This window comes from Nymphaea colorata, chromosome 1 (genome assembly GCF_008831285.2).
Source record: "Nymphaea colorata isolate Beijing-Zhang1983 chromosome 1, ASM883128v2, whole genome shotgun sequence".
In the NCBI taxonomy this organism is placed as follows: Eukaryota; Viridiplantae; Streptophyta; class Magnoliopsida; order Nymphaeales; family Nymphaeaceae; genus Nymphaea; species Nymphaea colorata.
Genome location: NC_045138.2, coordinates 40405819 through 40421910, shown reverse-complemented (window position 1 = coordinate 40421910; position 16092 = coordinate 40405819). Strand labels below are relative to the sequence as shown.

General features: G+C 38.8%; 1 long non-coding RNA gene across 3 annotated transcripts; it reads left to right on the top strand.

Moving 5' to 3' along the window:
* Positions 1-1593: 1593 nt before the first annotated feature.
* On the top strand, positions 1594-8363 carry LOC126410005 (uncharacterized). Of its 3 annotated transcripts, XR_007573198.1 has the most exons (3): positions 1594-1923; positions 2612-2675; positions 3054-8363. It is a non-coding gene; the product is annotated as an uncharacterized LOC126410005 (long non-coding RNA). The 3 variants fall into 3 exon arrangements; XR_007573197.1 differs by lacking the exon at positions 2612-2675 and having other exon boundaries at positions 8111-8363; XR_007573199.1 differs by lacking the exon at positions 2612-2675.
* The last annotated feature ends 7729 nt before the right edge of the window (positions 8364-16092 follow it).

The following is a 16092-nucleotide window of genomic DNA, read 5'->3' as shown; positions in this document are numbered from 1 at the left end:
ACTAGTATCGTTCTGGGTATTTCTTGGTACCCGTCAAACAGTACCGGAGACAATCAACATACTCAAGACAGTATTCATCTGATTTAGTGCTTTCCTGTCCAAAATTTAGGGTTTTGGATTTTTTTTTTTTTTTTACATAATCTATACTCATGAGTAAACACATACCGAACTGTGTTTTCATTTTTGTTCAATAGTATCTTCTTTAGAATCTATAAGTTTTGAATCTTGAATGTGTTATTTGTTTGATTAAGTGGGCTGAAATCTTTTTCTTAGGATCATATATATACATATATATCATTCTCAGGTTAACTGTGAGACTTTTTTCGGGTTTTTAATGACAAAGTTGTTTTTTTGTGAAAATCTTGGGGAAAACTCAGAAAATTTTAAAAAATTAAAAAATAGGTATAAATGAAATAAAGGAGAAACTTATAGGAAAACATAAATATATATATATATATAACAGTGATAAAAGGAATGTTTTAATGATAATAAAAATAATGAAAATAATTTAGTTTAAGTTTATATTTGAATCCATGATGATATCAATGCTAAAAAATAGAAAAATAAAAAAATGGGGAAAAAACACGATAATATCGCAATAAATATTTTTCCTGTTTTTTTAATATCGATTTTTCCCTTTTTTCGTTTTTATTATTTTTGACGTTAATATAGCAATATTTTAACTTGCTAACATGAACAATTGGAAGAGTTGGGCTTGTTTAGATTGGTCAATACAATTTATAAAATGCGTCTTATATATGTTCTCTTGCGGTAATAGGCGCTATTGATTTTGGTGAAATGGGGCTGACATTCTCTTTCGACCTGTGGATTTGGAGCTTCTTTGATTAGAACGGAATGCACACCTTCAATTAGGCTGCGTTTGATTGCCTCGTATCTTAGATTCAAGGCAGATTTTAGAACTTCAGATCCGAGGTCTTAAGATCTTATGTTTTAAAAGTCCTTGTTTGGTGCATTCCCTCCTCTCTCTTCTCCCCTCTCTACATTCATGTGTGGATTTAGAATCCACACTTGAAGTCAAACCTCCCTCCGTTTGAGATCCAAGGATTTCAGCATTCTCATGAATCTGAATTACACAGTTTTTAAATCTACAGTTTGATAAACATCAGATTTACTCAATAAATCTAACATCGAACCTAAGATTCGAGGCTATCTAACACAACCTTAGTGATTTAAAGCAAACAAAACGATTCAAACGTGTTTCAAGCAATCCATGAAAGATTGGATGATTTTGAAAAGCTACGAGATCGATGTTGTGAAGATTGGTTTTAGTTTTCCATCAACATGTTGGCTGATAATATTGTTTACATTATCCCTCATTACTATTTGTTCATCGGTGAGGAACCAAAGTCCATCATTTTGCTTATAAGATCTTGGGATTAAGGTCAGAGGCCGAAACTCCTTATTTGCTCCTGCTTCTCGAGTCCAAGTCAATTTCGAGACCTAGATGTTGAATAAGATATCTTGAATAAGACAACCATCAATTGAAAAGTCGTGCATTCAACACATTTCAGATAAATAACACCCACAAAAAATAAATTAACTACATCAACCTGCCAGTCCGACCGACTAACTCAGTGAGTTGAAATCCGACCGACTAACTCAGTGAGTTGGAAGTCATACAAACTACTCTTAAAATTTTAAAATTGGGAAGTGGCACGCGATTTCAGTTCTCACTTAAGAAGTGGTATGAAGGTTCAGCTTTCGAGAAAGCAGCTTAAACCAACGGGACCGTCGTCGGGGCTTCACTGCTCGTGTGCCAAACAAAAACCCCCACCTAGGAACCCAAGAATCCTTAATCAGACGCCTTCAAACGGTATGAGACCACCATAGGAAGTTCCAGATTCCGTCTCAAGAAGAACGGCAACGACGGCTGGTGCCATCGATTTCTGTCTCCCCTGACAGGTCTCTTGTTGTTATTTTTCTCTTCAATCGTTGAACAAATTCCTTTCCAGTTTTGGTTATCTTTGAGATGAGATATCAGGATGTCTATGCTTACTACCGTTGTTCATTTAGTGTTTCGAATTTAATTTCTGGGTTGATTCGGTTATTGGATTGGACAGTTTTTCTTATCCGAAGTTGTTTCCTAAAGTGGGGATTTTTGAGCTGGGAATTTATTAGATACAGTTCTCTTTTTCTCGAGGAAAGCGGTAAAATGGGTAAGTGGTTCAAAAAGCATCAAGTGAAGCTCGAGCGTAGTAGTATCAGAAAGAATGCTAAGAAGTGAACCACTACCGTGGCTTTGCAGTTAGTAGTAGTGAATACAGAGTTAGGAGCGAACGGCAAATGAAAATGCTTTCCTTAGGAAACCATTGACGGGAAAATGTGCTTCGTCTAGGAGCAAAGTACAGAAATCTCTCGCTAAGATGCTGTTCTGATGAATTCTTCTGTCTGAAAATAGTGGCCAGAATCTTCGGTATTGTGAAGTAGACATGATGCACGTGATCTTGTAGCTACGTCGCATGGGTCTTGATGCAAATCTAATGATTGGTCTAATAGTCTCATTTCTTTCCCTATTTCGATATGCATTGATTTGCTAAACTAGTTATTTATGTGGATGGAACTGTAACTGCTTCCTGGTTCACTTTGATAGTTAAGATGGATGGTACCTTGACAACAGAAACAATCCTCTTGCAATCAACGTTGGCCTGATTGAGGTTGAGGTTTGCTTGTATTGTTTTCTGGTTGCTCCATTTTTTGCTCTTCTTGGTTTTCCCATAGACTTCTAGGACTTTTAAATACATACCCAATCTTGAAAAATTGAAAAAGCTTTCATGTGAGAAGATTAATAAGCACCTTCCATCAAAACTTTTCGGTTAATATGTAATTGTGAATCATAAAACGAAAATCATGAAAATTGCAGATACCTTTTGTGCATTACTTGGAATTCCTGCTTTTTCTTACTAATAAGTTAATAATTTTGACATAATAAAGTTGAAGATATGTTCCAAATTTATCTCTTGAGAAGAAAAAATTTTATGTTTTGTCTTTAACTGTGACATATTATGATTTTTTGGTCCCTCACTTTTTTGTAGGTTTAGGGCCAAGAACAGGAGGAGTGGTCTAATAGATCATGAACAAATGACACCTCTACCGTTTTTTTCTTTTGACATGACATTTATGTTGTCAGAATAATGCTTTAAAAGAGTTTTGTCCAATATCTCATCAGATCAGGAATATGATACGGTGACTCACATTCTACTCTGTTGTTGAGAGAATGAGGATTCTTTTTATTGTATTGAAACTATATGAAATCTGAGTTTCAGTAGAATAGGGATCTTAGTATTGTGATTGAAAGTCTTGCTGCCTTGCAGGTCTAATAAGATCAGCAAATTCTTTTCAGTCTTCTTTGTGGGCCTTAAACATTTGGCTATGTGTCCTTTTACTATTTTAGATTTTGATGATTTGTTATTTGACATTCTGAAAATGTAAAATTTGCCCATTATGTTGTTGAGATATCCTGAGTTCAAAATGTTAGTATAGCAAGGGTCACACAGATTCTGCTTAGCAACTAATAAGTAAATTACTGACTAGTTTTTTTTTAGTGGCACTTAAAACTTCTAGAATTTGGTAATATAAAGTATCAGTTATTTTCATAGAATGAGACTTGTGTAAATGAGCACACTTGATGCTAAGGACCTATGCTTCGTAAGACCTGTGTTATTTTAGTCATTTCCTTGTCATGATGCTAGGAACACTATGCTGTTCCAGCATTTTGCTTGAATTCTATTCTCATGTTCAAGAAATTGATTTTACTGGGTGAGTTGGAGGAGGACCTATAATCTTTGTCCAGTTGCCTTGTGCACTGTCTGCTTTGCATGCAATTCGGATGCCTGTAGTTGATTTTCTTATAGACTCATTTTGAACAAAATCTGGACCCTAATGGGCCACTAACTGGTAGGATCTCAAGTCCTTTTTTGGAGCCAGAATTGGGAGGTGTCAAACTTTCATGAGACACGCTGCTAACCATAATCTCTCAAAATGATATGAAATTTGTCATATTTACACCAGTGCATGGAAAGAGATAACCTATGTCACACGGTGCGGATGCGATATGGGTGCGGATACGGGGATACGGGTGCGGATATGGCAATTTTCAAAATTTTCGGATACGCGGACACGGCTACATTAAATATTCTAAAAATGATAAAATTAAAAAAAAACATTAAATTAATAGTTCACTCTTACAATCTTGTGAGAAAATGTGTTTTATCACAAAAGTACTGAATATCTGAAAGGATTGTTCATGGAACTAATTGGATACATCACAAAAAATTGATAAAATGAAAAAAAAAAACATTAAATGTTTAATTTTTATTTTTTGCCGTATCCTAGCCGAGTCCCATGTCAGAATCGCCATCTCGGCGAGTCGACACGGGTACGTGGCCTCTTTAGCCGCGTCCGTGTGACATAGGAGATAACACCTTTCAATGTATGTTGTCAGGAGCTTTCATCAAGATACATACATGGTCAGCCTTATATGCGATCAGAGTGAAGTATTGAACTATGTCAAATTCCTTACTGGTAGATAAATTATGCATCTGTGTAAATCACCAAGACAGTTATATGCAAAAACAGTCTCAATAAAGTATATAACGTATAGATGGACATATTATGTTAATGGATGTGTTGAAATGAGAATATGTAATAGTCTAATAGATAGAAGCATAGGCACAACATAGTTTTCAAGTTTTTATTGGTGACTCTTTCTTGGGTGTTAACCAGAAGGCTTGGGAAAATTTCAGGAATTCAAAAAATTTATAATTACAAAGGAAGTAGTTTACTGATTTTCTTACAAAAACACTATGTCACATGGGTGCAGGGTGTGGGTGCTGTACTTTTCAAAAAAAAAAAGGTTTGGTGCAGGTGCAGCAAAGTTGTGTGTGTGTGTGTGTGTTACACACACACACACACACACACAAACTAACACTAAACAGTATGTGTAAATGTATAAACAGTAACTTGTATGGATATGCTTATATTTTTAACTGATTAACGAAATTGAGAACACATGTATAAACAGCAAAAAGTCGACAATGAATCAATGGTTTACCTTATGCAGATTAAGTATTATAAACATTAAATATTAAACTGTGAAACAGCATAATGATGTACTGTGTACAGCTGTAAAACAGCATAAATAACAGTAAAATGGAAATGAGAAAAATTTAATAACAGTCCACAGTGATGTACCTTGTGCAGTATAACAGCATCAAAACAGTAAAACATATGCAGCAAAGTAGCAAAACAGAAACGAGAAGATGGCAAATGCCGCAAGTCTATGATCAGTGAACAAGAAAATAAAAACAATCATTAGAAAATAGAAAATAGAAAACATGAGATATAGAAAATGATGGGCATGAATGGAAAAAAGATAAATAAAAACCAGAGTCTGAGAGTGAAAGCTGACATTGCGACACAGGAGGCATGGGGGAGAAGTGCCAATCCTTGGAAGGGAGCTTGCCAGAAGGGACCTCTCTGCATGGGAAGATGGGAGAGGGGAGGAGACTGCAGTCACTGGACATCAGATGGTATCTCGCTAGATGCTGGAAGGAAGCCCGTGGTATATCATCAGTGATCCTTACAAACTCCTTAAAGTCTGCCAAATTGCTAGAGTATAAAGGTAGTATGTGACATCTCTTGTCTACGTAGTGGGTGTATTTTTGGATGAGGTTGGCCTTTATGACCGCTAGTAGAGAGGCATTCTAAGCAAGTTATTCTCCATAAAAGTGCTTGTAAATCACTCGATGGGCTTATACACCAAGGATGATGCATACATTCATGGCAAAAGTCATTGAAGAGCTTGGAAGGAGATGATGGTTAAGTTTCTGCCCTTCTAGTTAATGTTATGTGCAGATGTCTGGCTATGGCCACCAAAGTGGTTTTGCATTTCTCCAACAATACAATGTAGTGGTAGCAGTTTGCTTGCTTTAGCCGACCAAATGGGAAGATTACATTAAACAAGATAGGTGACAAGCTGTCACCGGAGGTAGTGGTCCACAGCAGTTTTTCTTCCTTCAGAAAACAAGCATTGCTGGGGCTACATTTATGTCTGTTTGATTACATAAACTATCATGGTACCATGGAAAAGGAGACTAGTATCTCTGTCAGTTTTCAAGGAGTTCGTGGTGTGGCATTATGAGGGTGTAAGGTGGATTACATTTTGCTACAACTTAGTTTTTCCATTCTTTCCTGCCTAAACATAATGCTATCTTGTTGATGGTCTCTAAACACTCAAGTAGTGCAGTCCCCAGTGGCCAATAGGACTGCAGGTGAGCAATTCCATGGTGGGTGAATCCATAGGTATTCTAGATGCAGATGCAAGGATTTGATGTTCTACAAATATGACAGCTGTGAAATTTGTTCTGAAAGGGACATGTTATACGTGGAAGGTTATAGGGAGACAGAATTGATGAGTGGTAATTTAGAGCAGGGGGTCAGATTCTCTGTGTGTTGGGGTGATCTGCCTGGCCTGTTCAGGGATTCATCCACCATTTCTGGTCAGGAATGGGGGGAGAGAGAGAGAGAGGGAGTTGGATAACGCAAGGTCACGTGATCCTTGTTATCTGTTTCTCCTTTTATGTTGTTTTTTTCACTGCTTGGTTTCCAGATGCTCCTTGATGTGAGACAGGATTCTTTTCTGGAATGTATGGAGTGATTGATTGGTCGAGACTGGGAAGTTTCATTTCAGTTCGAAGATGTTTAGGGGTTCAATCAACTCTGCCAGGTATCAAGTGTAGTAATTTCTGGAGCACCTGGAGCACTAGGATGGTGCAGAATTTCTAGGTACTATTAGGGGTATCAGTGTTGGGATACATTGCCTAACACTAAGTTCGATTTATTGCTTTCTGCTGTTGGATAGTCTGACTTTAATACCTTTGAAAGTATCACCCCTGCTATGCCAATTGATGGGGTTGGTGATGTTAAGGATCGATGATTGCTGGTCCTAGTCGTGTGTTCTAGGTCCCCTATGGTCGATGATATTTGACTAAGTTAACCGTCTTATATTAATGAACTTGATATGCTATAAAAAAACATTGCATGTTGAAAATTCAGGATTCTCAAGGGAAATGCTGAATGTCAGCTGAACTCTTTTCCTTTTGCCACAACAATCGTGCGGAGCGAAAAGGCCCCCTAACCTTTTATTCAACCATTAAACATGAACAGCAAAAAAAAACAAAACCATCGGTTACCAAGATGCAAAAGACACAAAGAGTCATTAACACAAAAAGAAGTCTTCAACAAAGATCCTCTTCTGTAGAACAAAATTTTCAAGGCTGGTAGACACCCACAGGCCGCACTGCTGACATAACCCTGGGTAAGGATGAGATTCATGGAGTCAATAACACAGTACGCTACCACCTTTCTTTGTCTGTACCTGGATGCCATTTGCAAACATATTTGACCTTGATTAATAGCCGGCCACATGTCAGGGTGAACTCTTTTCCTTTTGGGTTTAGATATACCTTTAGTAAGCCAAACACAAGGATTTTATGCTTTTCCCTCTTAGTCATTTCCTTTTCAGAGTTCAGCTGTTACAGAAGGCGTTCGTGATCCTCTCTGCCCGACTAGACCACTTCCACATTTAAAAAAAATAATGGTGGACCTTATTCTGCTATACATTTTTGTGCTTATGAATGTGATCATATTTAGCCTCTTGATGAAGATACAGTAAAGCACGGGGATAATATCTATAGTATGATATCGAAGCAACAGCACCACTTGACTACTCATTACTGCTAAACTTCAAGCTCCTGCCGTCTCATCTGAACATTCGGCAAACATTTGAAGATGGCTTAAGTCAATCAAAGCAATGCGCCCCATCAAAGATAAGATGGTTGTTATCCAAGCTTAGTTCACTTCTGTAAAGCTTACTATTCTGTGCTCCTGCAACTGTTTTAGGACATTTTATTCTGTTGCTTAGTGCTAATACACGAGGTTTGATTGCCGCAGATGGTGGTTAGGTGCAAACAACCGATGGATATTGTTGGATGGAGTTAATAGCTTTCTGTTGTCGTGTGTTTCCGTTGTTTACAAGCTACATTTTCTGAACTTCTCAGGAAAGTTGATCCACTTTGGAACTATTCAACAGGTACGCTCGCTGTGCATGATTGCAAACATGTATGCAGTATGCTCACGGAGACGAAGATTCGAACTCCACAGGTGCCTTCAAATATGACAATATTATAGATAGCTTTAATAATGGTATAGAAAGAGTCTTACATTGAATTGTTGAAAATCAAAATTTTATTAAAAAATGGAAAAAAAAGCATGTGTGTATCCTATTATTCAGTTAAAATGATCAAACCCTCAAATGATATGTTTGCAACAGATTTTCTGATATACCTATCCGTCGCAGTTGCTTTATACTTAAGCTTGTGTTTTGCCTTAATTAAGTAGACGTTGGCTTTTCTCTCTCTCCCTCTGTTCCCCTCTCTTCTTCCCTTTTACGCACCTTGTTAGCCGACGGCTAACAGTAAGGCAGGACAGGGTGATAAAAAACATGGGAGAGACAGCAATGCATAGAAAAACACACAAATTTAACGTGGTTCGGTCAGCATTCACAGAGGAAGAAGAAAGATTTTCCTTTATTTCTTTGCCTTACTACATTCTAAGGTAGAAGGGGGTTTTATACATTTGGAATGAGAACGGTTACCTCATCTTTCCAGAAATTAAGAGATCTCCTTCCCTTTTTAATTCAATCACATCTTATCGTAACATCAAGATATTGGTGATTGATTTTCTGATCTTTGCAATGACAATCTTCTTCCACAAATCTAGCAACACAGGGAGCCTCTCTCCTTTGGCATAAAGATGCCATTTTCTCCAAAGAGCATATGTAAATAGAGAGGGTCTACGTGTTCTAAGGTTTGGATTAGGACCGGACCCTTGCGGCTGAAAGGTAGTGATCCGATATGCCTTTGACCGATGAGGGTTGGATTAATCAAGTCCATGTTTAACTATGCCTAAATAAGTTGATTGGTATTACAAACTTTTGATTGATAATTAAGATATTTGGTTTTTCCTTTTTTTTCCTAATCAAAGAAGAAATTAGAATCCTTATAGTTATTTTGCTTATTTACGACGAGTCTGACAGTTGGGTGCTTTGGAGATTTTGCTTTACAGTTGGCCACCGAAAGTCCAACTAGATTGCTTGACCAATTTAGTTCCCTTTACACCATTGGCCAATTGTCTCTCTCAAGTTAGTGAGAAGCCATCAAAGGGTGGCCATGAGAAGCTCTCAACCTTAAAAGTCAAGACCAATCTTCGAAAGAACAAATATTGATTCCATTCCACCTTCTTTGAATGCACGTTCCGAATATCAGCATGTTGTTTTCCAACAACTTTTTTCTTTACAAATGGAGTGCGCGGAATTGCAGCTCGATAGAACAGGTTCATCATCTCGAACAAGTTCCATGCGGCAATGCAAACAAAGATGCATTTAGGTGATTTAGGTACCTGATAAGGTAGAATAATCTCATCAAACCTATTCGGCAAGCAGCAAGATTAAGGAAGAGCTGCCTAAAGGAATCCATGGCAACATTCATGTGCGCCGGGTATCCTGAAAATATTCCAAGCGATAAGAAAAAAGAACCTTGATGTCCTGCATGATCTCAAAATGCATGCTTACTTGGAGTTGATCCAATTACTAGCAGCTGGAAATCAACCCGATCATGATGCTGATAGCCGATAGGATACAATCAGAATCAGTTGCCTTTTAAATTTGCAGCTAAAAAATTGGGTTACATACATTTGGAGCCAAATCTGATTCAGACTAGACGCAAGACTCAATATTACATCCGAATCTGATTGACTGTCAGTTCAATAAGTTGACAGCCTCTGGATCTTAGAGCTGAGGTTGGATTTGCTGAGTAAGTTTGAGGTTTATTAAACTGTAGATTTAAGAACCACATATTTCAGATCCGTAAGAATGCTAAAATCTGTGGATCTGAAACCGGAGGGGGTTTGGGCTTCTGACTTCAAGGGTGGTTTTCAGATATGTGCCTGAAGGTAGAGGGGGGAGGAGAGAGAGAAAGCTGAGGGAGTGCATCAAACAAGGTTTTTAAAATCTCAGATTTCAGATCCGAGGTTCTAAAATCTACCTGGATCTAACAACTGAGACAATCAAATGCTTCAATTAGGCTAATGGGTTTGGATTTGTTGGGCATTCAGCCTGAACTCAAACCATTCAGTAGAGCACCGTCTCTCTCTCTCTCTCTCTCGCACATTCATGAGGCACACCAACATGGTCAACCACTCAACCAAGTAGATGCAAGCAAAAGATACTCATTATCTTTAGCTTTGACAAAGTAGAATACCTAACATGCATGCATTAATAACACAATTTAGACTTCACCACAAGTGAAAGAGTGGATGGATAAATGAGCGGTATATGCACAGGTCTGTACGCAATAAAAGGTCAGCAGATCCATGTGCATAACACGCACCCTTAAAAGTAGGCCAGAGGCCCAATGAAAGTGTGTCAGGAAGACATATAGTGTACTGGCTGTGCACGGTGCGCACTCCTACACGTAACCATTCTGTGTGGACAATATCCTGGCCATGAGAAAGAAAAGTGGATGGGTAAACAAGTGAAGCTGGTTATATGCCTGTGCACAGATCCATATATACTCTTAAAAGTGGGCCAGAAGCCCAATGGAAGTGTGTCAGGGGGGACAGATATAGTGTTCAAAGGACTGTGCATGGTGCACACCCGTGCAAGGAACCACGTCTCTATGTGAGACAATTTCTCGGCCATGAGAAAGAAGAGTTAAAAGCTGATCCCAATGAATCGAGTTCTGCATACACGTGACTACAGATCCAATGAACAAGTGGTGTCACGTTTAGCTCATGAAGTCACAGATACTCTGAGGAATATGAGCCAAGATATGATGCCTCCTTTTTCTGCACTGTATCTTGGTCAGCTTCCGTCCTGACTGGCCTTCTTTTTCTATTGCAGAAAGCAGAGTGGGCTCTCACTGGTAATTATTTCTAGATAATGATCAGATTTTCCATGAGCAAAGAAGAGGACAGAAAGGAAAAGAGAGAACGAGTGGGCAGAATGACAACACCTAGGTGGGCATTAAGACTTCCGGTGTACCATCTTTGCCTTTTCTTTGCTTACAGATTTGGTCAGCGGATTAGCCATAAAAGTTAAGGCTTGTTTACCACAAAACTGAATGATCATGAGTTAGCGCACTCGATCGTTATGGGCAGTAGCTGGCCCTGCTGCACCATCAATGTTGCATACCGTCTCAGGGAAAGAGTGATACGTTGCAGCCACTTCTTCTACTCACGTGTCTCAACATGCTTCGTTGTTGGGATTCAGTGGCTTCAAGATCTTCAAGATCGGGACGAAGCTAATCACGTTTCAATTATATGAGAGAGAAAATGAGAGAGAGAGTGAGAAAGAGAGGGGAAGCGAGAGAGTGAAAGAAAAAGATCGTGTTTGGTTCAATATATGTGCTCTTCAGCTGTGAAAAAAACTTTTTTTTTTTTTTGTGGTTCAAGCTTAGATCTTAGATTGTTTGGTTTTCAATAAATTTTAGAATACCATTAATCGTTTTTATATTAAAACAATGTAGGTAGCTTGTATGAGCTTTGTTTGAAGCTGACTCAACAAGCATGGAATCCCGTTTTTGTGTATCGGTAAACTGGGTTTATGCAAACCCCACATTATGATCTTACCACGCACGACTGTGCCCTTTCTTACCTTAAGTGGGTGCTCGCCTGTTCGATGATGGCAGCATTGCTTTATTTGGAACACAATGTTCCATGAATGTGTTCATGAATGCAGTGTTCCTGTTACGAAATGCCTACTAAGGGTGGGTTCAAGGTAATCTTAAATTAGTTTTCTGTGGGACCCAATTAGATTTTCACCACTGGGTGAAAATAAGAACCTTATGTGGGTGGCCAAACTAAGCCTCATATTTGAGGTGGATCTGATCTCATATCCTAGTGATCTCATATCACCTCAAACTTTAATGTCCCGAACATAATGTCTGTTCTTGGCATTTCAAGAACAATCAAGCATCTTCCAAACGGTCTTAAGTCCAAGCCTCCTGCGGAGAGGACCCAGCTAGATGTCGTTGGCAGCCAGAATTTATGGCATTTAATGCAAGAACAGTCCATGGAGACGGCCTTCTATTTGGCTTATGCAGCCTGTCCTTGTGACAGTTCACCAAAATAATAGTCAAACTTGAACACCCCTCCTTTGGGCTTCTTTGGCTCGTTACTAGCCCTAGCTAGGCGGGGCGCAAGTCCTACAGATTTTACTTATTTCTGGTAACTGTGATGATCATGATGATTGAACTAGTGTTAGGTGCTAACATAAAGGGGCGGAATCTATCAATCTACCGCACTCCTCTCTAGGAAGAAAATGAACACAATGGGCCCGGCCATATCTGCTTTAGCATCCACCATTTTCCAAGATATGGCATCTTCTTAGTTACTTATGAGCAGCGCAAGGTTTTGACTTGCACTTGCTAAACTTTCCTTCTTTTCCTTACTTTTTGTGTTCTCATTCAATGGTGAAGGGATGTTAAGGATCAAATTGGGATCTTTGGAAAGAAGGAAGATGACAAGTTTCTGGAGTTGTCACTGATCGGTAGTACACTGTTACGTGTCCCTTATTAATTAGCGGCTGCCATGCAATCTCCTATGGGGGACCCTGCCATCTAGAAACCGGTTCATCTAGGCTAGCCCACTGGCATGTAAGTACTAGTCCCCATCTAACTTAATTGGTTGGTCTATGCTGGTCCGATCCCAACTTGATGGGATAACCCATTACTAGACAGTTGAGACGAACCAGTACTTTAATTTCGTTATCTCCTTCTCATTTCTCCAATATATAAATATCCAATCCGCTCTGGACCAGGAACTGTGTCTGCATTGTTGGATAAGACTTAGACCCACCTAGATCCGACCTGCTGACCAAGGATGATAATGCAACAAAATTTCAAAAAGGTGAAAGATATGCAAAATCCAAGAGAGGAATCAATAGGACCCCTCTTCTTACAAAGTTGAGAAGGACTAAAGAGAACTTCTTCATGGACATGGAATAAGTCGCCACAGAACGATCAGTAAATGCTAGAAACGTGCCCCCAAACGGCTGAAAGTGCAGTTTCTCACTGTGATTTGAGCATAAGATTGTATCATTGAAAAGGTGGGTGCAACGGACGGGGTGCGGGCTGGTAGAGAGCCAACCTCCTTTTTTGAAATCCCATGGCATCAAGTTTCGAGAGCGGGCTCTGAAGCATAGCATAGGCACCACTCTGGTCCGAGACACCGAAAGCAACTTTAGACCTTAGGGGGAAGGTGGGGTTAGGATGGCTGCGGCATTCACTTAAGCAGTGGAATTTGCTCACCTGATTTGAGGATGAGTTTGTAGCAAGGAACTAGACAGAGAGTGACCCAGACATGCTTCTCCTTTCCCTGGTCCACTATATATGAAGATCCATAACAATCCATTTGTGTCATGATATGGATTTGGAAACAATACAAATGCCCACTTCTCCATTTTGGGGGGAATCTATAGGGAAAGTGACGAAAAGGATTCTTATTCCCCATAGGCTTCTCACAAACATATTCCTTCAAACAAGCTGGAACATGGTATGAGGGAATCTTAATTTACTACCGTTAGAAGTGGTAAGTAGAAGGCCCACTGGTGCACTTAAAATGACCCGTCATGTCAGGAACCGTGGGTATCTGAATCTCAGGAAGATCCAAAGTCCAAAATCTTGATACATGAGTAGGTACCCAAATGGTGTGTGTGAAAAGCTTTTTGGTCAACACAACACCAAGTGTATTTGGTGCTTGTTTGCTTTCAAGCATTTTTGTTAAAAGAGAACGGACAGTTCTTTAATTTTTTTTTTTTCCTTTTTTAGTTTCAACCTTCGATCAGCAACGTCATGAGGTTCCGACGCTTCCTTTCTTCGTGTTATTGGAGAAAATCAGGCAATTTGAGCTGAAACTGTCTTTCTAATTAACCAGGTAAATCAAACTATTCTTACAAAGTTTCCATGCTTTTCTGGATTGCTTGAATGATGCCCCAGATTACCCAGTTACACAATTGGCTGTGTTCTTTTTTCCCTAGCTTTTTACATAAGGAGCTGTTTGATTCAAGAGGAAAGTTTTATCGTAGCCAAAACATTTGCATAGCAAAACCTTTGTTAGAAAAGGTTTTGTCATGATTGATTGAGGCTTTCTTATGTTTGATTAAATGAAAAGCAGGTCCTAAAAAAAGAGAGTGGTTTAGCTTAGACAAAAGTTTCTCCCTTTTGAAAGAAGGAAAACCTTTGACTGAAAAACAAGCAAATGGGTGTCCAATGGTCAAAACTTTGGTCATACTTGATAAGCAAAACAGGTGGAATCCACTACTTCTTGCCTAGTTATCAAACAAGGCCTATGAGTTCATGGGGAGAAGTCTCTCATATGTTCTTTTCTAAATAAAAAGTCATCCAAATAATATCTCATGATACAAAACCAATCACTCAGACGCCCTAATCTCCTTTTAGACACTCCAGAATAGGTTAATTAAAACCCAATTTTGCACAAAGCTCAGATTATGCAAAACCAGGTTTCCATGGACCGCATCAAAACAGTTTCCAAGTCAGTTTGTCCCGCTTTTTTAATGGGTCTTCCCAAAAAAGAAAACACGTCTCCCTACCAGTACTTTTCCACACACAAAAAAAGTCATTCCTGGAAAACCTTTTTTCGGGTGACTTTTCCCATTGTTTGATCATGAGATCTTCATCTATCAATGTTATTTCAGTTCACATCTCGTATCAGGATTCTTAAAAATGTTGATGAGGCTTACTGTAGCGATGAGATTCGAACCATGACTACTTGTTTGACAAACACCATGCGAACTACATTGCGTCTAATGAGGTCTCCCAGCCTTTTAAATTAGTCAATACTCAAAGTTTTAGTTATCTCTTGGTGTTTAAAGTTTGCTCATGATTGTCCATTCAAAAATGTTCTCTATATTGTGGCAATACTAAAAAAGTCTCCTCCAACTTGAAGGCCTTAAGTTGTCGCTTAGACAATTGAATAGATCCACTAGAAGGCGCACCATTGGACATGGTTGTGACAACGATTTTAAACTTAATCCAAATAAAACAAAACAAACGCGTGGCATTGCGTTCAATTTCCTTCCTTGCCCTGCCTTTGGAACTTCGCTTGTCTTTGATGACCTACAAAACCTCTAGCTCAACCTAGTGACTCATTTGGAACAATTCGTAAAGAGCCATCTTTTTTGTTAACAGCACGTTAATGTTCTTTGATTAGTGTCGTTGATAGTATTTTCGAGTGAGAGTGAGAGGGTTTTTTCCAGTGTAAGGCCGAAGCCCCACCGACCCCTCATCCCTTTACGGGGTCGTTTGGCAATAGAAACACTCGGTAAGCATCCCATGAGATTGAGGCAGATTCATGATATAATGTGTCCCACTTTTCGAAGCATATTCATGGGATACTTAGTGAATGTTCCTATTGCCAAACAGTCTTTTAGGGTACATGGCTTGCTTTTACAAGACATAGAGTTGACACCTCGGATTCAAAATAGATGTTAACCGCCTAGTAGCTCCCATCCTAACCATCCCAAACTTGAGTTGTTAGAACTCATGTTCATAAAACACATCGCTTTCAAAACTTTTTGTTCTTATTTCAAGAAACAAGGTATATTTGTAGATGTCCATAATTCTTAGATCTCATTAAAGAACTTACGTGTGTTTAATAACATATATGTGTTTACGCACGGTATAATATATTTTTCTTTAGAGAATAACGTACAGTAGTTCTGTTATTAAACGATGCGTTTTAAGAAAAATATTTTCTAAAACTACAATGTTCATCTTCTAAATTAAACAGGCTCTTAGGAGACAACCTAATTCTCGCTTGATGACAAATATGAGTTGTGCTTTGTCCGATTTGGGTAGCACCCAATTTGGTAGGGCCAATCAGGCTTACAACATAGCAGCAACGAATACAGGCGTTACATGGTTTAGGCAATTCAATATCAAATTAGTGTATGAATGCTAAGATTCACACACACACTTTCCAATGCTAAAAAATCAA